Here is a 27,991-nt window from a genome sequence, read left to right as displayed (position 1 = left end):
TAATCCTTTACTAACTCCAACCACCTGCGCTGCCTCATGTTGAGCTCCTTCTGAGTAAAGAAGTACTTTAAACTCTTGTGGTCCGTATAAATCTCGCACCGTTCTCCGTAAAGATAATGGCGCCATATTTTCAACGCAAAGACCACCGCTGCCAACCCCATATCATGCGTTGGATAGCGTTGCTCGTACTCCTTCAGCTGCCGTGAGGCATAGGCTATCACCTTATCATTTTGCATCAGCACGCAACCCAACCCTTGCTTCGATGCATCGCAGTATACTACAAACTTATCGTTGGGTGTTGGTACACAGAGTACTGGTGCTGAGCAAAGCTTATCCTTAAGCAACTGGAAGTTTTCCTCACACTTATCATTCCAGTTGAATTTTTGTTGTTTCCAGGTCAGGTTGGTGAGCGGAGTGGCTATCTTAGAAAAGCCCTCTACGAACCTTCTATAGTAACCTGCTAACCCTAGAAAGCTTCTTACTTCAGATGCGTTCTTTGGTCTTGGCCAATCCTTCACGGCCTTTACCTTTGATGGGTCTACTGCAACTCCATCTTTTGATATAATGTGCCCGAGGAATGCCACTTGCGAAAGCCAAAACTCACATTTCTTGAACTTTGCGTAGAGTTGATGCTCCTTCAATCGCGTCAAGATCAACCTCAAATGTTCCTCGTGCTCTACTTCATTCTTGGAGTATACTAAGATGTCATCGATGAACACAACCACGAATTTATCTAAGTAGTCTTTGAAGACCCTATTCATTAAGTCCATAAACGCGGCTGGTGCGTTGGTAAGACCAAAGGACATAACCAAGAACTCGTAATGTCCATAACGAGTTCTAAAGGCTGTCTTAGGAATATCTTCTCCCTTTACCTTGAGCTGATGATACCCGGACCGTAAATCGATCTTTGAAAATACAGTAGCGCCTCGGAGTTGATCAAACAAGTCGTCGATCCAGGGTAGCGGGTACTTGTTCTTAATTGTTACCTTGTTCAGCTCGCGATAGTCTATACATATCCGCATACTTCTGTCCTTCTTCTTCACGAATATCACTGGAGCTCCCCATGGCGAATGGCTCGGCCTAATAAAACCCAAGTCTAGGAGTTCTTGTAACTGCGTCTTTAACTCCTTGAGTTCCGTGGGTGCCATCCAGTATGGTGCCTTAGAAATAGGCTCGGTGCCCGGTACTAATTCTATTGTGAAGTCAATTTCCTGAGTTGGCGGCAATCCTGGTAAGTCATCGGGAAATACCTCAGGGAATTCTTGTACAGTACAGACATCTCCAACCTTAAGTGGTGTCTCCTTTTCCACTTTTGTGATGTTGGCTAAGAACGCTTGACATCCTTTCTCCATCATTCTTTGAGCTTTGAGAGATGATACTAACGGGGTGCGTAATCTTGAAGCTTGTCCCATGAAGCATAGTCTTTGGCCGTCAGGGGTCTCGAACATCACTTTTTTGCGTATGCAGTCGATGGTTGCGCCACGCCGTGCTAGCTAGTCCATGCCTAGTATTACGTCGAAGTCCTTGATCACCAGTTTTATCAGGTCTCCTTCTAGTTCTACGTCCTCAATCTTGATTGGTACACCTCGTATTATCCGTGATGATAGAACTACTTTGCTCGAAGGCAACTCGGTTACAAACCTAGTTCTAAATCTTTCACAGGGTTTGTATAGTTTTTCTATCATTCCTAACGAGATATACGAATGAGTGGCTCCCGAATCAAATAATACATATCATATTTTATTGAGGATAGAAACCTGACCTATGACCACCTTATTGCTAGCATCAGCCTCTCCTTGGGTTAAGGCAAAAATCCTACCAGGAACCATCTTGTCATCCTTCTTCCCTTCCGGCTTGCGCTGTGGACAATCTCTTTTCCGGTGTCCTTCCTGACCACAGTTAAAACATTCCTTCATGTTTGCGCGGCATTCTCTAGGATGTTTCTTCTGACACTTAGCACATGACGAGTATTCCACATAACCCGACCTATTTCCCCCATTATTTGTCCGTGCCCTCTTATCGCTATCAAATTGCTTGTTATCCAGATGTCGTCTTTTCTAACCGTTATCGTTGTTGCCGGACTGATTGTTGCCATTATGGTTGTTGTTCCGACTGGTCTGAGGTTGACCCTGCTGTCTAGGTTCAGGTTTACTAGCTTCCTCTTTACTTACATTAGCCTGCAACCTCTCTACTTCTATTGCCGTCTCTAGAACGTCGACATATGTAGTATTCCCCGGGTTTTCTAGCTTAACCCCCATCTCGATCTTCGGTCGAAGTCCTCTAACGAACTTGTTCACCCTCGAAAAATCTGTTGGAACCATCTCAGATGCGAACTTTGCTAAGCGGTCGAACTGACGAGCATACTCTGCCACTGATAAAGTACCCTGCTTCAAGTTGGCGAACTCCTAAACTCTCGTAGCGAGTACAGCCGAATTGTAGTACTTCTTGTGGAAGAGCTCCACAAATCGAGTCCATGTCATGGTGGCAACGTCATGCGATTGCTGGACTAAGTCCCACCATATCCTGGCATCCTTTTTTAGCAATGACGAGACGCAGGATATACGGTCTGCATTACTGAGATTCATGTGCGTCAAAATTGGCTCCACATTCCTTAGCCACTCTTCCGCCTCAAAGGGGTTTGTGGTCCCTTCGAAGTTTGGAGCGTGCTGCTTGCGGAACCTCTCATAAACTGGCTCCAAGTGCTTTACTGGATATGGCGCATAGTTTTCCACTGGCCATCCCCCATATGGACAAACTTGTTGGGGTGCTGAGGCCATTTGCTGTGGCTGCGGCTGCGGCTGAGGCTGAGGTGGAGGCTGAGTCTGGGGCTGAGCATGTTGTCATTGCTGCTGCAAAAGTTCCTCAAATTGTTGTCGCAATCTGGCGATCTCCGCAGTGTTGTCAGCTGGCGGTGTCGGCGCGTTGCGGCTGGCAGTAGCACGCACTCCCCTTCTGCGAACTGGAGGGGCTTCATTGTTCGCTGTAACAGCGTTGGAGGCATTTCCGTTGGTGCGTGCAGATCTTCAAAGTGACATCGTAGCAGAGTTCTAACAGTTGAAAGAAACATGTTAGAACTTTACCTAATAGGCTCTAAGGCAAAAACTTATTCTAAAATAAACATGTTGACCGTTTTTTTGGCCAACAACGTGAAAACGTCAAAAATGATAAAACCTTCATGAGAAAATAAACGACACAGACGATTTTTCAAAGAAAGTAAATAACACACGTAATTTTTATAGTGGTTCAGCCCCAATATGTTGGTAATAGCCTAATCCACTTAGAGTTGTGATTATAGATCTGCACTCAAGATTAGATGAATCTGAGCCAACTGAGTTTCTTCAGTACAAATTACAAGAATACAGGAATTCTCTCAAATGCCAATACTTTCTCTCTCTAGAAAATTCAGATCAAAAAGCCCCCAATTCCAAAAGTCGAATCCCCTTTATGATGCCATAAGCCTTGTATTTATAGGCTTAGGATCATATAGATGATATCCCCATAGTCGGGATATTTTATTATTCTCATTATATTTAAATTACAACAATATTCAAAATGTAACAATATACTATAATCGTGGGATAAATGAGAGATTCCCGTGAAGTCGTTTCTGGGAATCTTGACATAGTCTTCCTCTATCTGGTCGAACACACCTTCACTGGGAATTCACGCACTTGACTGGGCAGTCATGCACTTGGCTGGGCAGACACGCACTTGGCTGGGTAGACACGCACTTGACTGGGCAGACATGCACTTGACTGGTCGGACATGGTCATGACTGGTCGGACATGGTCATGACTGGTCGGACATGGTGATGACTGGTCGGACATGGTCATGACTGGTCGGACATGGTCATGACTGGGCAGACAAACACATGACTGGTCAGACAAGGTCATGCCTGGTCGGTCATGACACTTCTCAAGCCAATCAAAATTCTTCATTGGTCTACCGGGTCACTCCTAAGAAAAATCACTTTATCACAACTCTGAGGAGCCAATATATTTATTGACTATCAACGTGTCATTTACGGACCATGCACTGCCACTTGTCACCTCTATTGCCACGTCGTCGATCTCCAATTTTTTGGGGATAACATTTGCCCCCCAAGTTTACTATACGATTGTCCTCGTATGATAAACTTTTCTTCTAGCAAAATGTTCTTGAGGTCATTCAAAAGCTCCCATCCGGTTGATAACTTTCACGTAAACTCCCATGACAGAACTTGTCTTGTGATTTCTTCAAATTCTATTTCTTGATATAATGAAAACCTAGCTCCCTTTTGATTCTCTCTCAATTCACCTTTTGTCTATTTTGCAAAATTATCATGGTATCAGAGACAGGTTATTGAGTATCCTCAATTTGGTTGTGCTAGGATTACAATCTCAGTGATCGAATCACACATGAACTCCTCGGACTCAAGAAGCATCCGACCGAATGCTAGCATCAAAATTTGGACTAGGCCTCTCGGACATCAACCTCGAATGCATGGGCTGCTCGGACTAGCACAGCCGCTCGGATGTAACTCCTCCTGGTCGGACAACCCATACACCGCTTGGACATGCATCCTCGGACACTAGGTATCCGGTTGGACACTTACGCATCTCCTCCTCGGATGCCCCAGCCAGCCGTTTGGACATGCACACAGCTCGGATGAGGTGCAACTCTTTGGACCCAGGCGCGCATCTCCTCGGATGTACACACCATCTTCCAGCCAGCATTGCACGGATTGGTGCTCCTCGGACATATACTGCCATCCGATCGGACACAGCCACCAATCTGCTTGGATGCACGCCTAAGCCACTCGGACATAGGCGAGATGCTCCTCAGACCAACATGCACTTGATCGGCCATCTCAAGGTGTCCGCTCAGACACCACATGGGCCACTCGAACACCACCTTTTTTAAACACTTTAAGTACTTTTAGGCACTCTTAGGCATTTTCTTGGGCACATGGGATAGCCATTTGAGCCTATGCCTAAAACTTTCCCTACCAAAAACCATCAAAACACCTTGTTCGAATCTCCCATAATTATTTTGAGAGATTGATTTCTCTCAATCAATCTTGGTGAAAAATTGACTTCTCTTCTCAAAGACATTTTTTCACTATGTAGTATTTACTTTGCATGCATTTGTTTGATGCACTCCAGGGAAGTTGATCGGTGATACATGCTTAGCCGACCAGGGAAGTTGTATCTGCTCTCCTGAGCAGGAAAACTTTGTACCTGATCAGCTAAACTTGTACCTGGCTAGTAGTTTACTCTTTATTTTTGTTTAGCTGAGATGTCGGCATTTATACTTTACTTTTCTTTGTTAACTTAAAACATTCTAAGTCTTTTTAGACTTAAAAAGTGTTAAGTTTTTTATGAATAGTAAAGTCACTCTGATGTATGCCTTATATTTTCGCATGAGTACTTAGTTTTCTAACTTAGAAATTCTAGACATTTCATAAGTCCATACTAAGTATACTTTCTCACACTCTTATTGCTCTAACATTTTATGAGCATAATGTTTATTGTCACACGAATATCTGCTCCTAACTTGAAATTTTAAAAATTCCAAGTTACTTAAGCTTTGTCAAACAAGTTAACTTACTGGCCTTTTTGGACTTCGAAAATTTACAAGTCAGCCTAAAAACAGATATATTAACTCGTGCTCTTATTGCCTGTGTTAAATTATATACTAGTATACCCCATGTGCCCCCCAGGTGATCGAGGGTTGGAAGATCCTTAGTCACTTGCTACTTGACCGAATCTGTTCGAGCAGTTAATTACTCGTGAAACATAGAATATATTGAAAATATTCAAGCAGTTGAACACTGCTTGAACGTATCGACCAGTTGAACACTGTCTGATTTTACCGACCAGTTGAACACTGCTCGGATAACTAACACACATGCATATTTTGTAGCAAGAATCGACCACGCTGCGCGTAGTCTCTTTTATTACTCATAAATTAAAATGGACAAAACATGTCTAATAACGAGTCTTAAACAACCAAAATTGTTCATAAATAAAATGACTGGTTAGCAAATAACCAGCTCATAAACCAAACTTAAATAACAAGTCAAACAACTCGAAATCAAGCTACCACTCTGAAAGGGGTATTTAAAAACAATATATCCTCTGATGCTCGCCACTCTAGTGGTCTCTGATCCTAGCACTCCAGCTCAGCATGCTTCTCCTTTACTTCGTTGCTTTCCTCAGCCAAGTGTGGACCTCCACATATAGTGTCTAAGGTAAAGTCCACAGGTCTGGGCTGCAAGGGTGGAGATCTTTGCCGCTTGAAACCAGGATTGCTGCTGCCTCCTTCTCCTTGGGATGTCTCTGCCCGGTACTTCCTCAACTTGCCCGACCGGAGAAGAAATTCTATCTCACCCTTGAGGTGATTGCATTCATTCGTGTCATGACCATAATCTCCATGGAAATGACAAAACTTATTCATATCTCTCTTCCTCATCTCTCTCCTGAGGGTGGAGGTTTCTTGTAGGGAACCTTTTCATGACTAGCAAGATATATCTCTGCTCGGATGGTCGAGAGAGTGGTGTAGTTAGTGAATCGAGGCTCATACTTGGTTGGCTTTTCACTTGAATTTAACTTTGCTTTCTTTTCCTCATGGTGTCAGACCCAGCATTTCCACGTTTCTTTCCACCAGAGTCAATTGATTCGCCCAGATTGTTTATGCCATTCTCCTCCTTCTCTATTGCATCATCCAATTTCATATACTTGTCCGCCCGGTCAAGAAATTGTTGAAGTGTTGAAATTGGATTTCTATGTATACTGTCCCACAAAGGGCTCCGATAAGTTATCCCAGCAGATATGGCAACCATCTTCCCCTCGTCTCCTATAGCAGTTGCTCTATTGGCTTCTCTCATGAATCTCTGTATATAGTTCTTTAGAGACTCGTCTTTTCCTTGTTTGATATCTGCCAAGTGGTTGGCATAAACTGGTGGAGTCCGGGCAGTGTTGAATTGTCTACAAAACTCCTTCCTGAATGCTTCCCAAGAGGTAATGGAGTTTGGCTTAAACTTCCAATACCATTCATGGGCAGTATCCGACAATGTAGTCGGGAAAACTTTACACCGATAATCGTCACTTACTCCGAGCAATTCCATCTGGTCCTCGAACTTCCCAATATGTCTGATGGGATCTGCCTTTTCTGTATATACTGACAGAACCGGGGCTTTGTACTTCGCTAGTGGCTGGGCTGCTCTAATCCGGGCACAAAATGGGCTGCCACTCCGGTGGTCTATCGCCTCTATCTTGGAAGGTCGTTTTGACAAACCTTGCACTGTAGCTGCTAGCATGTCAAGCTGGGCTTGGATGGCTGGTGCAACTGGTGAGGTTCCAAGGTCTTGATCGCCTGGTCGGACATTATCATCTGGCGCGCCATCGTCAAGTATTTCTACTTGACCGGCAAGGCGGTCCAGATTTTTCCCTTCAACCGGGACGGTCCTCCTCTCGCTGGTGATAATGTCCCTCAGATCCTTCCGGGAAGCATGCTCTCCTGCCCGATCAAACACCATACTTTTTGATTTTTCAGAGGGCTTACTACGCGGGACTTGCTCTCTCCCACTACGTTGCTGGTCGGGGTGCAGTGGAGGCCTTTCGGTACGCCTTGGGCAGTCTTTTCCTCCTTGTTGGTCATTGCCCTCCTTTTCCTTTGACTGGTCGGTGTGATGACTATCACCTTCATCGCGACCATGCCCATCTTTGAACTGTCAAGTCCTCTTATCTCGAGGATGTAGAGTCCAAGAACTTTACTTAGCTAGTTATTTAGTAGTATTATAGTATGTTTAGTATTATCTATGTAACTGTGGATTTTTGGTTCAGACCGGGAATTATTTGGACACTCATAGTAGTACTTATAGATTTTCTAAGTTTAATCTATAGTTTAAGAATATTAAGTATAACCTAAGGTTTGATTAATGTGACTGATATTAAGGATTATATTCATTATATTATAAGGTTTAGACATCAACCAATAGGATTTTAAGCACATGTTATGAATGGTGATTAAGGATTAAGTATTTTTGAGGATTAAATTTAATAAGGAGTAAAGTTTGAATGTTATAGGGTCAGTCAGCAGCTTTGAAAACGTTGAGGGCTTAGTCAAGGCTGTTTACTCCATTCAAACTTAGCTAAAAATGTGTAATTTCGTGTTTAAATATTCAGCGTGTGCCGATATATCGCAGCTATAGGGGGCGATATGTCGCAGCACGTAGATACGGAAAACACGAAACGATGCACGGTCGCCTCGGGCATACTGGCCCAGGCGATATATCGCCTACAGGGGGCGATATATCGCCTCCTCCAGCATGAATTCAAACTCTTTTGAATTCTTTTCCTTTCAGCCATTCAAACTTCTTCAAAAGTCCAGCATCTTTTGAACGAGTCTTCAGCCTCTGCTGAACGATTATTCAAATGATTTTCACCTAAAAAGCCATTATTTTTATTCAAGTAAAATCAAGATACTTTCATTCCCAAACTCTATAAATAGGACCTAGTACCCAGCCATTTCTTCACCTTTTACTCTAAGTTCAGAAGCTGCTAGTGTTAAGTGAGTGTGAGAGTTTAAACACCTGGTTTGGGAAAATCATAAGCTTAAACATCATAAGTTTATCAAACACTTTGGGAAGTGAGGTTCGTTAGTATTTCGGTTGTGGTTAGATTGATCTTGCAAGTCTTTGAGGTAACCAAAACTCTAGTTCATTTCTGTATTATGTTATTTTCTTTCTCATAGTCTTCTACTCAATCTCTAACCTTAATCTCTATTTTGGTTAGGGAATCTAAGTTCTTGAGCACATAAGTTTCGGTAAGCATGTCTCTCAAATGGTTTAGTCTTCTCATTTCCTTTTCATCTCTTTCCTTCTTTCAACTCACTCTTGTTCATTATGGTTTTAGGAGTGTTCCAAAAGTCCCAACTCAGTCCATTATATCCCGGTAACTTTGGTAAGGAAAATAGGCTAGAATCTATATGTTTATGTTTATGTTATCTTATGTGTTATGTTATGATATGTTATGAATATGTTATAAATGTGTTTGTTTGTAGGCTTGGGCTTATGCCCTATTTGACTAACAAGACCCCAAAAAGATTGTGGGCATATGCCTATTTAGCTGGTAGGACCCCACTAATCTCATGGGCATAAGCTTGTTTAGTCTATGGGACCTCAAGTAATAATGGCCATTATAATAAGTGTATTATGTGTTATGATATGTCTTTACGTTATTATGAAATTGATTTGTATGACTATGTGTTAGATTTTTCCTTGCTGGGCATTAGGCTCATTCCTTTTTGTTTATGTGCAGGAAATAAGCTTTAGAGGCGGAAAGATTCGTGACGCTTAGAGGATGTGTATCGATGGTGAATGGAGTCAAGGGGCCGAGCGTTATTTGATTCGAGGATGTAGTCTCATTTTAATTTTTATGGTTTTATATGTATTTTCCGCATTTTCTTATGTAATTCTTTTCATTTAAATCATGTTTTGTTTTTTAAAGACAATGGGATCCCAAATCCTTCTTAGTATTCTGTTTATTTGTAAGTAACTCTTATTTTTACAAGTTACTCAATAAAATTATGGTATTTTCATAAAAATGTAAGTTTTATGTATAGTTTCGTTAATGGTCCAAATAGTCTAGATTAGTGGGTCATTACAGAGGAGCTCTATTTTGCTCCTGCCCAGGTGGAGTCTTCTTACTACCCGATCGGTGACTTCCTGATCTTGAAGTTTCTGATCAGTGGCTCCTGGAGGGGGTTCTAGAGTGCTCCCTTTGCGTCGAGGCAGTTTTAGATCGATCCCCATCATCTTCCCGACCAGGGGGTTACTCCTGCTTTTGCCCGGTCCACGAGAATTGGCTCTGTCAGTGGTCCTCCGACCAGCATTATTATTTCTTCCTCCCTGGGTGGCTGCTTGTGCTGCGGCTTCAGCATTGGCTTGGGCCAATTGGGTAGCTACTTCTAGAGCAAGTGCTGCTTCATGATGTCTCCGGTTGACCTCCTCCTATTGTTGTCTGAGCTCCTCGCTTCTGGCCTCCATATCGCGTCTTTGCTGCTCTAACGCAGCTCTCTGCCTGGTCATCTCTTCAGAAAACGCCTCCTACCTGGCGTGGAATTGCGCCATCTCCTCCTGGAAGGCCTCCATGGCCTCCTGGAGCTCTTCAACTTCAGGAGTCACGTCCTCAAGCACGACTCTAGGCTCAGTTTCACGGTCTTGAAGGCTAGGACCTTCTGATCTGGCAGGCTCTTTAGAGGAGCTTGTCTTCTTGGGGGCCGCATTGGTGTTCTTAGGCACCATAATGTAGAGCCCAAGAACTTTACTTAGCTAATTGTTTAGTAGTATTATAGTATGTTTAGTGTTTTCTTTGTTACCATGGATTTTTGGTTCAGACCGGGAATTATTTGGACACTCGTAGTAGTACTTATAGATTTTCTAAGTTTAACCTATAGTTTAAGAATATTAAGTATAACCTAAGGTTTGATTAATGTGACTGATATTAAGGATTATATTTATTATATTATAAGGTTTAGACATCAACCAATAGGATTTTAAGCACATGTTATGAATGGTGATTAAGGATTAAGTATTTTTGAGGATTAAATTTAATAAGGAGTAAAGTTTGAATGTTATAGGGTCAGTCAGCAGCTTTGAATACGTTGAGGGCTTAGTCAAGGCTGTTTACTCCATTCAAACTTAGCTAAAAATGTGTAATTTCGTGTTTAAATATTCAGCGAGTGCCGATATATCGCAGCTATAGGGGGCGATATGTCGCAGCACGTAGATACGGAAAACACGAAACGATGCACGGTCGCCTCGGGCATACTGGCCCAGGCGATATATCGCCTACAGGGGGCGATATATCGCCTCCTTCAGCATATGTTCAATTGTTTTTGAATTCTTTTCCTTTCAGCCATTCAAACTCCTCCATAAGTCCAGCATCTTTTGAACGAGTCTTCAGCCTCTGCTGAACGATTATTCAAATGATTTTCACTTAAAAAGCCATTATTTTTATTCAAGAAAAATCAAGATACTTTCATTCCAAAACTCTATAAATAGGACCTAGTACCCAGCCATTATTCACCTTTTACTCTAAGATCAGAAGCTGCAAGTGTTAGGAGAGTGTGAGAGTTAAACACCTGGGTTTGGGAAATCATAAGCTTAAACATCATAAGCTTATCAAACACTTTGGGAAGTGAGGTTCTATAGTATTTCGGTTGAGGTGTAGATTGGTCTTTCAAGTCTTTGAGGTAACCAAAACTCTAGTTCCTTTCTGTATTATGTTATTTTCTTCCTCATAGTCTTCTACTCAATCTCTAACCTTAATCTTTATTTTGGTTAGGGAATCCAAGTTCTTAAGCACATAAGTTGTGGTAAGCATATTTTCTCAATGGTTTAGTCTTCCTATTCATTTTCATTTCTTCTTCTTCATAAGACTCACTCTTTCTCATTATGGTTTTAGGAGTGTTCCAAAAGTCCCAACTCAGTCCATTATATCCCGGTAACTTTGGTAAGGAAAATAGGCTAGAATCTATATGTTTATGTTTATGTTATCTTATGTGTTATGTTATGATATGTTATGAATATGTTATGAATATGTATGCATGTATGTTTGTAGGCTTGGGCATATGACCCATATGACTAACAAGACCCCAAATGGGTTATGGGCATATGACCTACTTAGCTAGTAGGACCCCACTAATCCCATGGGCATATGCTTGTTTAGTCTATGGGACCCCAAGTAATAATGGCCATTATAATAAGTGTATTATGTGTTATGATATGTCTTTACGTTTATTATGAAATCTATGTTTATGACTATGTGTTAGATTTTCCTTGCTGGGCATTAGGCTCATTCCTTTCTGTTTATGTGCAGGAAATAAGCTTTAGAGGTGGAAAGATTCGTGACGCTTAGAGGATGTGTATCGATGGTGAATGGAGTCAAGGGGGCCGAGCGTTATTCGATTCGAGGATGTAGTCTTGTTTATGTTTTTTTATGGTTTTAAATGTATTTTCCGCATTTTCTATGTAACTCTTTTTACTTTAAGTTATTTTTGTTTTAAAGACAATGGGTACCCATATCCTACTTATTTTTATGAAAGTAACCTATGTTTCTACAAGTTTATAATAAATTATGGTATTTCCGCAAAAATGTAAGTTTTATGTATAGATTCGTTAATGGTCCAAATAGTCTAGATTAGTAGGTCATTACACATAATATTTCAAGGACCGTCTGTATTTCTCTTTAGGCTCTCAATGAAAGCACCAAAATGTTGACCGCGTTTTTGGCCAACGACGTGAGAACGTCAAAAACGATAAAACCTTCAAGAGAAAATAAACGACACAGCCGATTTTTCAAAGAAAGTAAATAACACACGTAATTTTTATAGTGGTTCAGCCCCAATATGTTGGTAATAGCCTAATCCACTTAGAGTTGTGATTATAGATCTGCACTCAAGATCAGATGAATCTGAGCCAACTGAGTTTCTTCAGTGCAGATTACAAGAATACAGGAATTCTCTCAAATGCCAATACATTCTCTCTCTAGAAAATTCAGATCAAAAAGCCCCCAATTCCAAAAGTCGAATCCCCTTTATGATGCTATAAGCCTTGTATTTATAGGCTTAGGATCGTACAGATGATATCCCCATAATCGGGATATTTTATTACTCTCATTATATTTAAATTACAACAATATTCAAAATGTAACAATATACTATAATCGTGGGATAAATGAGAGATTCCCATGAAGTCGTTTATGGGAATCTTGACATAGTCTTCCTCTATCTAGTCGAACACACCTTCACTGGGAAGTCACGCACTTGATTGGGCAGTCATGCACTTGGCTGGGCAGGCACACACTTGGCTGGGCAGACATGCACTTGGCTGGGCAGACACGCACTTGGCTGGGCAGACATGCACTTGACTGGTCGGACATGGTCATGACTGGTCGGACATGGTCATGACTGGGCAGACAAGGTCATGCCTGGGCAGACAGATCATGACTGGTCGGACATGGTGATGACTGGTCGGACATGGTCATGACTGGTCGGACATGGTCATGACTGGGCAGACAAGGTCTTGCCTGGGCAGACAAGGTCATACCTGGGCAGATAAGGTCATTCCTGGGTAGACAAACACATGACTCATCGGACAAGGTCATGCCTGGTCGGTCATGACACTTCTCAAGCCAGTTAAAATTCTTCATTGGTCTATCGGGTCACTCCTAAGCCAAATCACTTTATCACAACTCTGAGGAGCCAATATATTTATTGACTAACAACGTGTCATTTACGGACCATGCACTGCCACTTGTCACCTCTATTGCCATGTCATCGATCTCCAATTTTTTGGGGATAACAAAACATATCTCGGACCTATTGATTATGACATTTTATGAAAAATTATATAAGTCTTCTTTATTATTAGAGTGGGTTTCTATACATAGAAAAACAAGCCATCTTTATTTTTCTAAGTCTATTTTTATTCATCCTATATGACTTAATTCTCAAGCTCGAAACTCATCTTTGTTCCAAAGTTAACCATATTGAGGGAGGGCTGGGATCAGTAAAATCGTTCCCACTACTATGGCCCCCTAACTCTCAATATAGAAACTTGGTCCATTGATTTGTATCCACCCTCACCGAACTTAGTCATTATTTATTTTATTTATTATTTATTATGATTGCAAAATAAAATAAAAAATCAAACTCACATATGATAACAAAATAACATGATATTAATTTGGAAAAAGTTTTCACTTATTACAACCATAAAATAATAAATAAAGCAAATAATAAAATAACTATTCTAAAAATCCAGATCTTCTACATCCGATCCTTCATCTAACATATCATCATCTAGTTCTTCATAATCTTCATTATCATGTGCCTCAAAATGTCCTCGAGGAAGGTTCGTAAAAATCCTATGTTTTTGCTCATTGGTAAACTAAAATTTTGATTTTGAGGTGAACCTAATTAAGAGGAAGTAATATCGCATTGCTGCTGGCAGTTCAACCTCATCATCCATTGTTTCTCATATCTCCTCTAAGGCTTCAATTACGGGATGAAAGTCTCTAAATAGTCTAATTATTAAAGCATACTGCTCCATTGCTCTCATCATGATTTGCTTAGACTCTTGAAGGTGACCTATTTCTCTGTGGAACAAAAGTAGTCTCCGAGTGATTCTCTCTAGTGTTCCTATGGTGTTTCTTGGTTCTCTTATTCTCTTTAAAGCCTTAATGGCTCGGATATCCTCATAGGTTAATTCTCTGTTCATACTTAACTGAAAACATAAATGCTAAAATCATTAGCTATACATATAAACATAATAACTATAACTTAAATACTTACTTGGCGGTCAGATTCGGAGCTTTGAGTGTGTGTATCGAGGAGAACTTCATGTGAAATAACCGTTTTCTCTGATACCAACTGTAATGACCTAACTACTCTAGACTTTGGACCATTAACGACAACTATACATAGACACTAATCTTTAATAAAACTTACAAGTGAAATGATCATAACTTCATTAAAAACTTGTAAAACAAATTTTAACTACATAAGATTTAAAGTAGGATATGGGATCCCATTGTTTGTAAAAAAATCATAACATAATTGAATAAAATGGATTACATAGTAAAGTGCGGAAATATACATATAAAATTTAAAAAGACTTCATCCTTGATCAAACTCTCGATCCAATGACTCCATTCCGCCTCAACACACATCCCCAAGCTTCCAAGAACCTTTTCCGCCACTAAAGCTATTTTCCCGCACATATACATAAAAAGGAGTGAGCCTAATGCCCAACAAGGAAAATCTAACACATAAATCATATACATGATATTCATATCAACATATACTAAAACGTATCATAACATATATCACATATACTATAATGGACATTATTACTTGGGGTCCCATAAACTAAACAAGTCATATGCCCATTAGATTAGTGGGGCTTGCTAGCTAAGCAAGTCATATGCCCATAATTTATTAGGGCTTGTTAGTTGTACGGGTCATATGCCCAAGTCTACAAACATACATAACATCACATAAATCATAGTTTAATCATAACACATAAATTATAAGATAACACATAACATAACATGTAGAATCCTATCCTATTTTCCTTACCAAAAGTACCGGGATATGAGAACAGATTTGGGATTTTGGAACACTCCTAAAAAACCATAAATGGAAGGGTGAGTATACTTAAGAGAATGAGATGAAAAGAATGGATGAGCTATACCATCAAGAATATACTTACCAAAAACTTATGTGCAAGATCTTAGATTTCCTAACCAAGAATAAAGAATAGAGTTAGGATGTTGAGTAGAAAACTATAAGAATTTTAAGGAAAACAAAACAGAAATGGACTAGAGTTTTGGAATACCTTGAAGACTTATATGACCGATCTAAACCTCGAACCGAAATGTGATATAATCCTTACTTCCCAAGTGTTTGATAAGCTTATAATGATTAAGGTTATAATCCCCAACCCAAGTTTTACACTCTCAATAATAACCTAGCAACTTGCAGCCTCTGAACTTAGCTTAATGAATGAATAAATGGCTGGGTACTAGGTCCTATTTATAGAGTTCAAGAATGAAAAGATCTTCATTTAACTTGAATAAAAATAATGGTTTTTTAAGTGAAAAATATTTGAATTATCGTTCAGCAGAGGCTGAAGACTCGTTCAGAAAGATGTTGGACTTATCAAGAGGTTAAGGATTTAAATGAGAACGTTTTTGAAAACTTTCAAAAATACACTGAAGGGGCCGATATATCACCCCCTGTAGGCGATATATCGCCTGGGCCAGCATGCCCGAGGTGATCGTGCGAAGTTTCGTGTTTTTCGTATCCCCGTACTGCAATATATTGCCCCTATAGCTGCCATATATCGGCATACGCTGAATATTTAATCACAAAATTGCACGTTTTCAGCCTAATTTGAATTCAGTAAACAGCCTTGACTAAGTCCTCTAACGTTTTCAAAGCTGCTGAAAGACCCTAGGATATTCAAATATTACTCTTAATAAGTTTATTCCTCAAAAATACTTAATCATCATTAAACACACACATGACAAGTGCTACTATCTTATTGGGTCTATCTAAGCCTTATAATATAATAAATATTACCCTCAATATCAGTCATATTAATCAAACCTTAGATTAAAATTAATATTCTTAAACAATAGGTTAAACTTAGAAAATCTACAAGTGTTACTACGAGTGTCCAAATAAATCCCGGTCTGAACAAAAAATCCACAGTTTTAACAACAATATTACTATTACTATTATACTACTATCTAACTAGCTAAGTAAAGTTCTTGGACTCTACAAACATACTCTTATATTTTTATTTATATGTTTAATATAAGTGTTTTAATTTTATTCTATTGTTTTATATTTAATTCAAAATAAATAAATAAATAAATAAGTGAATAAACATTACAAATATAAAAAAATATTCCGGTTTAGTCTATACCGAGAACATTATCCTCGGTATATCCCATTAATATGAAAGATTTGGGTTGGTTGTGCCGAGGACATTTTCCACTCTATACCAATGACATTGTCCTCGGTACAACCTATACCGAGAACATGTTGATTTTCATCGGTAGAAGTTTACCTCTACCGACGCAGCTGTACCGATGACTTTTTGCCGACGACATCTTCTTGGTAGAGGCTATACCGAGAATATTTAGGCTTATACCGATGACATTTGTTCTCAGTATAGGCCTTGTTTTTTGTAGTGTTAATTGGTGGGATTGTATTTGTATAATTATGCTTAATGAAATGGTATGTATTGTATGTAATTTTGTAAATAATATATGTGATATTATTATAGTAAATTCTTTATTTTTGTTGTATATAAGTGAAAAAAGCCCAAACTAAATCAATATATGTTTTTGTTGGTTACGGTTCTTTTAAAAAATTTAAATGTAATTTTTTTTCCTTTATTGGGATAGTACTTTTTTTTTTACCTTTTTGATATGCATGAAAATGAAATATAAATCTTTTCGAGAAAGAAATATAAAAAAAATTCATTAAATAAAAAAGAAAACAATTTTTTTAACATAAATGGTGATTATTTTCTTATATCACTAGAACCTCTTGTTATGAGTAAAACGGTATATATTGTTATATTATTTTATATAATATAATGTTAGATTAAATAATATGATAAAATGTAATTTGTCGCACAAATATGATTTGTCACACCTTGTAACATATTATTGAGAATTACAAAATTAGACATATGTGTGTGTCCAAGTGTAACATATTTGGAGATACAAAATCAGTTACAAATTTGTAACTCCCAAATATTACCCAATAATGTGTAGATTGAGAGTTACACATTTTGTTTGAATTTCACAAAGCCATAAGGTGATATGGCTGTTGAAGATATGATTCTAACTCTCATTATGTGTTGGAGGTTACAAAATCAAGTGGGAAATAGTTCGAGACGTTTTGGAAAAAGTGGAAAATTTGGGAGGCTGAAATAGCACTAGTAGTGGTAGTGGTAGTGGCAGCAGCAGCAGTAGCCAGCAGCAGCAGCAGTAGTAGCAGTAGTAGCAGTAGCAGTAGTAGTACTACTACTTAATATATATATATTAATGGGTGGGACCCACTTAAGTGAAAAGAGCCAATGGACTCTTCCTTTTTTTTCTTTTCCTTTTCTTTCTCTTTCCCCGACTGCCCTCTCTCTCTTCTCTTCTCTTCTTTCTCTCTTCTCTCCACGGCAACACACCACCACCATTAAGACCCAACCTCCAGTAACCACCATTTTTGGCATGCGACAGCTCATTGGATTCGCCTTGCTCCGGCGATCTCAACCACCAAGCGACACCGCCCAACTCGCCGTATGTTGTTCGGAATAGTCAGTCAAAGTTTTGGTCTGCCAACTTTGACTGTGTTTTCTGGCCAACTCCGACCACCGCTCGGCAAGTGGTTGGTACCTTTGGAACCAATGTGAAGAGAGGAACAAAACCCACTAAACCATTCTAGTCAACTCATCGTTTTTCTCCGACGAGATTTTAGGTATCTCAGCCCCTTTGGAAGCATTTTTCGGCGACATCGGAGGTCATTTGAGCAAAGGAGCTGTATTTTCGTGATGTACTCATCGAGAGGATCATTTTGATATATGCCATGCATATATTCGTCGACATTTCTGGTACTGCCACCAATTGCTATAGTGCACCGCTTGGGTGAGGTTTCGGAACTTGAAATTTTAAATATGGTCATATTATATGTATTTGGACACGATTTTGAATAAGGAATGTTATGATGATAATCATTTGCTCATTTGGTGCACGTAGGAAAAACGTGATATAAAAATCGGACTAAATCACTCTAAGATCATCGTTAAGCTTAGGAGCGTCGCTTTGGGCTCGGATTAAATTCGAAGAAGGTATCTAAAGAGGTAGGGACTCAACTTGACCATTGGACTTATTTTACTCGTATTGAATTGCATTAAACATATTCCAATTTTGGTATTTATAAAATATTTGAAAACTTAATCTGCATGTTTTCTGATCTGTTCTGAGGGCACTGGATGCCAAATATATTTTTGTTCACTTATTTCTGCAGATTATGATTTTTGGGCTTTATTCAAATGCAGCTGTTATGTTGCCCAATTTTCTAAAATATAAAGGGAATATGTTTCTTTCTTTTCATGTTTACCTGCATTTGGTTATACCGATGAGAGCCATAGTGATCATGATTGGTGCACGTTGTTGTTTCACGACCTAGTCTCTGTGTCATCATAGGTAGATCAGGTGTCCACTCACCTGTAGGTGTAAAGACCTAGCATCTGTATACATGAAGTGTTCTGAGCCTCCCCCTTGTGGTGGTTATCAGGTCCGGCTACCCGGTTTAGGATGTCGAATTTTCTATGGTGGGTAACGGGAACTAGGGATCTAGTGGACGGTGTGATGTGCGCTTGTAGCTATGCTCTTATGATTATTTGTGGTTTCTCTATTTTGGTTTATACATGATGATGTATGTTTTATTTTCAAAGCTAACCATGCAGGGGTTGTATTAAACTTTTGGGTCCTATGTTATTAGTTGTTTTCCTACTGAGCTTTATAAGCTCACCCCTATCTCTCCCATTCCAGGAGCCTAGTGACGCGAACGTGGAAAATATGAATTATCGATGGAGCCAATGTGTTTAGCCTATTTCTATTTCATGTCATTGTCTTATCTTTTGAACATTGTATGTATTTGACTTCGAATCTAATGATCGGTATATCTGAATGAACTATGAAATAGTTAGGGATGAGGAATGGTGGATGCTAAGTATTATTTTGAGTGTTTATGACTTATTAAATTTAACTATTTGGTGATTACATAACTGTGAGAATATTATTGTTTTATGTATAATGATAAATGATCATACTTTTATTACTAATATTTTTATATATAATTATAGGAGTTATTTCATTATTTTAACTAATAATTATTGTACGATTTAATATAAATTAAATGATCATTTATAAAGACTATTTTCCAACGAGGGTCAAAGTTTGACCTTTGAGCACCCAAGTTATGGATATTACAAATCTGTCACGGCCTAGGGCTCGGGTCGTGACAGCTGTAGAATTTTAGTTTTCTCGATATTGGTCAAAGCCGGGATTTAGTTAGAAACTCGTAGAAATAGTTATGAATTTTATAAGTTTAACCTATGGTTTAGAAATATTAATTTTATCATAAGATTTGATTAATGAATATGGTTCTAAGAATATTATTTATTATAACCTAAGGTTTATATAGAATAATTAAGAGCGCGACACTTGTCACAAGCATGTTTATTAAGGATTTAAGTATTTTTAATGAATAGTTTAATTAAAAGAAAGATATCTAGAAGCTCTAGAACCTTCCATTATTTGTTAGGATCATGTTTTACTCAGTCAAAGTAGTATTTAATCAATTTCAAATTATCCTGAAAAGTGCAAAAACGTGTTTAAAATATTGATACGGAAAACACGTCGACTTCGCACGAACAAAACCACCACTACTACAAAAAGACTTTTTAGGACTAGCATTGCAAGTCCTAAAAAAGTTTTAGGACTTGCAGGGCATGAGTACTCTATTTGAGAGCCTTAAAAGCTGAGGTTTGCGAGTCCTAAAAAATTGGGTTGAGTGCCTTTAAGTAATTTTTTAGGACAAGCAATGCAAGTCCTAAAAGATCACGTTGAGTGTCTTTAAATTAAGATTTTAGGACTCGCTTTGCATGCCCTTAAAAGTAATTTTTTTTTTAAAAATGCAGCTACAATTTTCATTTTGATTTAAAAAAAAATATATCCCTTTGAGAGTCCTAAATATATTATATATGTTAGATTTCTAAAATTTTCAAAAGAAAATACAACAAAATAATTTTTTATTAGTTACCCAAAAATATAATTTCAATATTTAGTTTACTCGGCCTACAAAATCATATTACATGATAGTATATACTACAGTCAAATTCTATCATCACCAATGTTAGAACACAACAAAACTATATACATAAATAAAAACCTCACTGTACATAATTCTTGCAAGAAAGAAAGAAAATAATACCCAACAACTTGAAGAAGAATTTCTTGTTGCCTTGGTTCTCTTATATAATTGTCTTGGTTCTCTTAAATATCCAAGTAGAGTTTTAGCCTACAATACAGAATAAACACCATTAAAATCAAACCAAAACTAAAATAAATAGAGAACTTGAGGTTGCAAAATTGAGTCTTAAATTCTAAGCATTTAGTGCTAAGAATATCGACACTTTCTCGTAGCTTAAGTAGTTAGTCTTAACTAGTTAGTTTATCAAATCACATAGACATTAATAAACCCAATTACCAATCATTTATAGCACATTAGCGAATCACTTCGTTGGTGCAGGTAATTTTCCTGTGGTGTTTCTTTACTGTGTATTAATGAGAGAATTCATTAGCATGATTTAGGTTCAGTCTGTCGTTGAATTTTGATTCATAAAGGTATTCAAGAGATCTCAAATTCAGAAAAATATGTTTTAATCCATTGAACTACGAGCTCAATGGCTCATACTCCGCATGACCAGTAGTTCCCGAAATCCGTGTGAACCTATAATCATCAATGTGATCATAGAATATTCCTCTAACCTCATTTACAGCTTGACCATCGTATCCTGGTAACAGCCACTTTAGTTCAATCGGCTCATTGTGGTGGTTAACGAGGAAGGTGGATCTTCATCCTGCAGTTCGATATTTGATTGGAAGCACTATTGGCATGGCTGGTCTTCAGGTACATATGTTTCGATAACTCAATTTCTATTAATGTTCTTTTGACTTTAAAGATCAAAACTTGGTTCTTCCCCTTGAACATGTAGCTAGAACCGAACGATATTTGATGATCATAATTGTAATCATTGCAAGTTACCTTGGGTATATCTACCCTTTTGTCGTACGTACCAGTTTCCCTGGGCAGTGCTCATCAAGCTGGGGCTTTGACACTAATGTCACTGATGATCCTTCTCATTCACACTCTGAGGAAACCATTGCCTTCTCTTCTTAAATCTCTGCCAAAAGTTGCCAAGACAATCTAGCTTACCGCACAAATTTGTGCAGATGCCTGCCCTTTTGGTTGGTGTTTCTGATCATGAGTTCTTTCTTATTTTGTCATAAGAAAAATTTGTTTCATAAACGCATAATGCCCAGCCTTTGTTTTTCTTCTTCTTCTTGTTTTGCTAATGTGATTTATTCAATTCCTTATTTTATGGCATTTGCTATAATATTATTAATATTTTTTTAATTTATGGATGATGGTTTTTGCAGGATTAATCGAGGAATGAGAATGGATGATTTCAAATTTATATACTGGATGGAATATGCTCATCGTATGTGGGGAAGAGCTTTTGGTATCATGTTTGCTTTGCCATTTTCATATTTTCTTCGAAAGGGATATATTACCGTACGACTTGGACTGAAACTCTCTACTCTTTTTGCCCTTGGTGCTGGGCAGGGTTTGATTGGATGGTGGATGGTTAAAAGTGGTTTAGAGGTAGGACACCTTATATCAAGTGTTTTTGCAAATTTGAAATAAAAAATGTTGCGGTTTGCGCTTTTAAATAATCTCTCTTTTTTCAAATAGGAACCGCAAACTGAATATGCACAGCCTAGAGTAAGCCCGTCTCGGCTTGCAGCTCATCTCACTTCGGCATTTGTTATATACAGCGGCCTTCTTTGGACAGGTCTCTCGGTGGTAATGCCCTAACCACCTACAGAATCAATGTCTTGGGTTAAGGGTGCTGCAAAAGTAAAGAGATTCGCTCTTCCTGTCAGCTTACTTGTCGGCATTACTGCTGTCTCAGGAGCATTTGTTGCAGGAAATGATGCTGTATGTAACTTCAACTGTTATTGTGTTGCTCATAATTTTTTACAAATTAATTAGTAGGTAGTATGAATTTTTTTTTTGTTTTTTTGTTAGTAGCATATCATGATAATGATTTTGTGAATTTCTAGGGACATGCCTACAATACTTTTCCGAAGATGGGTGACACATGGATACCTGAGGATGTTCTAGAAATGAAGCCACTTATTCGCAACTTCTTTGAGAATACTTCGATGGTACAGGTAATTTTCTTGTGGTGTTTCTTTACTGTGTATTAATGAGAGAATTCCTTAGCATGATTTAGGTTCAGTCTGTCGTTAAATTTTGATTCATAAAGGGATTCATGAGATCTCAAATTCAGAAAATTTTCTTTTAATCCATTGAACTACGAGCTCAATGGCTCAAAACACCATATGACCAGTAGCTACCTTTAACCTCATTTACAGCTTGACCATCGGATCCTGGCAATAGCCACTTTAGTTTCAATCGCCTCGTTATGGTGGTTAACGAGGAAGGTGGATCTTCATCCTGCAGTTCGATATTTGATTGGAAGTACTGTTGGCATGGCTGGTCTTCAGGTTCATATGTTTCTTCTATAACTCAATTTCAATTAATGTTCTTTCGACTTTAAAGATCGAAACTTGGTTCTCCCTATTGAGATATTATTGAGATATTCGCTTAATGTTTTGTATATATGGATAACCGTAAGTTTAGGAATTAGATTAGAATTACAGCTCTAGTTTCCTTTTTTCTAGTTTCCTGTTTTCTATTCTTTTGTATATATATATATACGACTAAAATATATCAATAAGATCAAACCATTCACGATTTCTTCATGGTATTAGAGCCAGGTTGGATCTTCGGTCAATGGGCAAAGAAACTCTTCCAATGATGCAGCCACCATGTCAAACACTGCTGCCTCTCTTCCTCACCTAAGTGCAACACAATGGCAAACTATCGCTACTATGTTTGGTAATACTCATTCCTCTACCGACCGTTTACATGGTGAGTTTTCCAGGATTTCTTGAATTATTGATACTGGTGCTTCTAATCATGTGATGGGGGATGAATCTTGTTTTTTTAATGTTCATGATATTGCCGCATGTCCCGTCGGACTCCCTGATGGCAAAAAATTAATTTCTACTAAAGTGGGAAGTGTGAGACTCTTGGAAGGATTATTTCTTAAAAATGTTCTTTATGTCCCTAAATTGCACTGCAACTTAATTTCGGTTACACAACTCATTGATGACATGCATTGTTTTGTACAATTTGCTTCTAATATGTGTGTTATACAGGACCGTCATTCGAGGAAGCTGATTGGAACGGGTGAATGGAGAGATGGACTTTACTACTTCCGGCCACTGTCTACAATGCAAGCTATCTCAGTGGATGGTTCTTCATCTTCGTTGGAACTTTGGCATCAACGTCTTGGACATCCTTCAGAGAAAGTGGTAAAGTCATTACCTTTCCTATGTAATTCTAGTGATAAATTAAATAAGGCATGTGATGTGTGTCCTCGTGCCAAACAAACTCGTGATTCTTTTTCTCTTAGTGACCATAAGGCCTTCTAAATTTTTGAATTAGTACATTGTGACTTATGGGGTCCTTACAATACTGTTTCTTCATGTGGGGCTCGTTATTTTTTGACTATTGTGGATGATTTTTCCCAAGCTATATGGGTTTATTTGTTGATTGATAAATTGGAGGTGTTTAAAATGTTTATGTCGTTTTTTGCTATGGTTGATCAACAATTTGGTCAAAAGGTTAAGATTGTTCGGAGTGATAATGGGACAGAATTTAATTGTTTGCAAGATTATTTTCTTTCAAATGGGATTTTCTTTCAAACCTCTTGTGTGGGGACTCCACAACAAAATGGTAGAGTTGAACGTAAGCATCGTCATATTTTAACAGTGGCAAGGGCCTTACGTTTTCAAAGTCATCTTCCTCTTTTTTTTTGGGGTGAATGTGTCTTAGCAGCTTCTCATTTGATCAATCGAACACCCTCAAGTGTTCTTCAGAATAAAACACCTTATGAAATTTTATTTCATACTTTGCAAATTTTTGATGAATTGCGAGTGTTTGGTTCCTTGTGTTATGCCCATAATCAACGTGCTAAGAATGATAAATTTGCAAGTCGCAGTCGAAAATGTATCTTTGTTGGGTATCCTTTAAGTAAGAAAGGGTGGAGACTTTTTGATCTAGAAAATAAAAGTTTTTTTGTTTCTAGGGATGTTAAGTTCTTTGAAAATCAATTTCCTTTTGCTGAAAATGATCCTTCTACTATTAGCTCTACATATAATTCTGGCAGCGTGAGTTTATGTGATGATGACTTTGATTTTAATCTTTTTGGTGATTCTGAACCATTGTCTAATGAACCTGAACCCACAAATGAATCCTCCCCACTACATGTCACCACCCAAATTCCAACAACTACCACTTTAGAGCCTACTCTCCCTTTTCCTGTAGCACAGTCTAGCCCGACTGCTGCACAGAGTCCTGTTCAATCCACATCTCCACTCCAACATCCATCTACAAGGGGGGTAGCAGGGGCTGCTCCGAATTCTATCAATGACACTCACATGGGACGTGGACTCCGTGAAAAGGTTCCATCCACTCGGCTTCGTGACTATGTTACTAATACTGTTATCACACAAAGTCCATCTGCTTTCTCTCTAAGTTCACCCGCGCCTTCAGCTCCCTCTGGTACGCCCTTTCCTATAACACATTATATTAACTGTGCAAAATTTTCTGCTAGCCATCGACAATTTCTTGCCGCTGTTACTGCAGGTTGTGAACCAAAATCATTTAAAGAAGCTATGACAGATGAAGGATGGTGTCATGCTATGCACACAGAAATTCGGGCTTTAGAGGATGTGGTACTTGGACTATGGAAAAATTACCTCCTGGTAAACGTGCTCTTGGTAGTCAATGGGTCTATAAAATAAAGTACAACTCTGATGGCAGTGTTGAATGGCTTAAAGATCGTTTGGTTGTTTTTGGTAATCATCAAATTGTCGGGATCGATTATAACGAGACTTTTGCACCTGTTGCAAAAATGGTCACCGTTCGTGCTTTCTTAGCCATTGCAGCATCTAAAAATTGGGAGCTGCATCAGATGGATGTGCATAATGCTTCCTCCTGGTTTTGGGTCTTCTCAACCTGATATGGTGTGTCGTCTTCGAAAGTCCTTATATGGCTTAAAACAGGCACTGAGGTGTTGGTCTTGCTCATGCTTCAAGAGATTCTTTGTCCAATCCGGAACCTTATCGTCGTTTGGTTGGTCGTTTAATTTACTTAACGGTCACTCGTCCTGATTTGGCATACTCTGTTCACATTTTATCACAGTTCCTACAAGAACCAAGACAGGAACATTGGGAAGCCGCCTTGCGTGTTGTTCGCGATTTGAAAGGCTCTCCTGGACAAGGAATCTTACTTCGTGCTGATAGCTCTCTTTCCTGGATTGGTTGGTGTGATTCTGATTGGGAAGCTTGTCCTCTTACTCGTCGCTCTCTCACAGGTTGGCTTGTGTTTCTTGGTCATTCCTCGATTTCCTGGAAAACCAAGAAACAACCTACTGTGACACGTTCTTCGGCAGAGGCTGAATATCGCTCTATGGCTTCTCTTACTTGTGAATTGAAATGGTTGAAGGGTCTTCTCCTTAGCTTGGGGATTCAACATACTGATGCTATTGGGCTATATTGTGATAGCCAGTCGGCTTTACATATTGCTCGGAATCCAGTCTTCCATGAACGAACAAAGCACATTGAAGCAGACTGTCACTTTGTTTGTGATGCTATCCAAGACGGCACTATTCTTCCTTCTTATGTTCCTACAACTGTTCAACGTGCGGACATCTTTACCAAGCCTTTGGGGACCCGTCAATTTCAGTTTTTTCTTTCCAAGTTGGGCATTTATGATCCTCATGCTCCAACTTGAGGGGGGGTATTGAGATATTATTGAGATATTCTCTTAATGTTTTGTATATATGGATAACCGTGAGTTTAGGAATTAGATTAGAATTACAACTCTAGTTTCCTTTTTTCTAGTTTCCTGTTTTCTATTCTTTTGTATATATATACGACTAAAATATATCATTAAGATCAAGCCATTCACGATTTCTTCATTCCCCTTGAACATGTAGCTAGGACTGAACGATATTTGATGATCGTTCTTGTAATCATTGCAAGTTACCTTGGGGATATCTACCCTTTTGTCATACGTGCCAGTTTCCCTGGGCAGTGCTCATCAAGTTGGGGCTTTGACACTAATCTCACTGATGATCCTTCTCATTCACACTCTGAGGAAGCCATCGCCCTTTCTTCTTAAATCTCTGCCTAAAGTTGCCAAGAAAATCTAGCTTACTACACAAATTTATGCAGATCCTGCCCTTTTGGTTGGTGTCTCTGATCATGAGTTCTCTCTTATTTTGTCATAAGAAAAATTTGTTTCATAAACGCATAATGCTCGGCCTTTGTTTTTCTTCTTCTTCTTGTTTAGCTAATGTGATTTATTCAATTCCTCATTGTGGAACTTGAAACGTTATAAATTGAAAAAATAATACAAGGACAATTTTCCTTCCTGGATGGTGCTTCATGTTACAAGGGCGTTTGTGGTTAAAGAAACTTACCACATTTTCGTTCATGGAGATCAGCTAGAAATTTTTTAATGGAAGAGGACGTATAAGAGAACATTGATTGATCAGATAAGATATTTGTACATTGGAATGAGGTTGTGAGAGAATGGTGATAAAGAATAGCACGAGACTAGATAAAGTATTACAATATATTTTAATACCATCTTTTTCTTCAGTAGTATTACAATATATTGTTTAAATTTGTGTTGTAATAAATTATCTAACTGTTATATTGTAATAAGTTTTACAATAATGATATATGTACTTAAAATGTGCACCAAAATGAGAAGTGCATACAGAAGCAGAACATATAGTTTGTATCACCGGCAGTGACTGCTTGAAGATTTTCTTCAATTTAATTAGATTGAAGAAAAGTTTAGATGAAAATTGTTGATGACCCACTACACAAATATTTGATTAAGAAATTTACTGCTAAAATACTAAAACTTTCATTTTTACTGACATTTAAATTCCAAACTATTGTGTGCCTATTCATCATCTGATAGGACCATGTATGTGATCATGTTTAGTTTCTATAATCATAACTGACCAACCAAACTATAAAAAAAATATAGGAAATATACATATTTAATACGGTTCCTATATTTGTAAAAAAATTAGTAACAAATGGTACATTCTGCACTATTTTGGTCAATAAATTTTCAATAATATACAAATTAATCTTTTTTATATATACTAATTTAGTAACACATTGAAATATAGTAATTTTAGTACCACCTAATAAGAGAAATTCCTATCAAATACCCTATATTTCAAAAATCAGTAACAAGTTTATAATGCAATTCAAGGTCAGTATGTGCCATGCATCTTTGAGAAATGTTTCCACCGTGCAGTCTCTTAATGCTTCGAAGATGGTTGGGATATGGTTCTTTGGCTTTGCTGCTTGGGTGTCTGGTATGTTCGTACTTGCACGTGTTAGAGCACTCACAATGAATGTTCTCCTCTATATTACAAAATATATCACCAAAACATACTTTATTATAATTTTTCTCAAAT

The 27,991-nt window shown here is 38.3% G+C and overlaps 1 pseudogene; it reads left to right on the top strand.

Annotated features, from left to right (window-relative positions):
• The first annotated feature begins 21,765 nt into the window (after positions 1–21,765).
• On the top strand, positions 21,766–26,993 carry LOC133786190 (cytochrome c oxidase assembly protein COX15-like; annotated as a pseudogene).
• The last annotated feature ends 998 nt before the right edge of the window (positions 26,994–27,991 follow it).

Source organism: Humulus lupulus, chromosome 6 (assembly GCF_963169125.1).
Source record: "Humulus lupulus chromosome 6, drHumLupu1.1, whole genome shotgun sequence".
NCBI classification, from domain to species: domain Eukaryota; kingdom Viridiplantae; phylum Streptophyta; class Magnoliopsida; order Rosales; family Cannabaceae; genus Humulus; species Humulus lupulus.
This window is presented reverse-complemented; position numbering and strand designations above follow the sequence as displayed.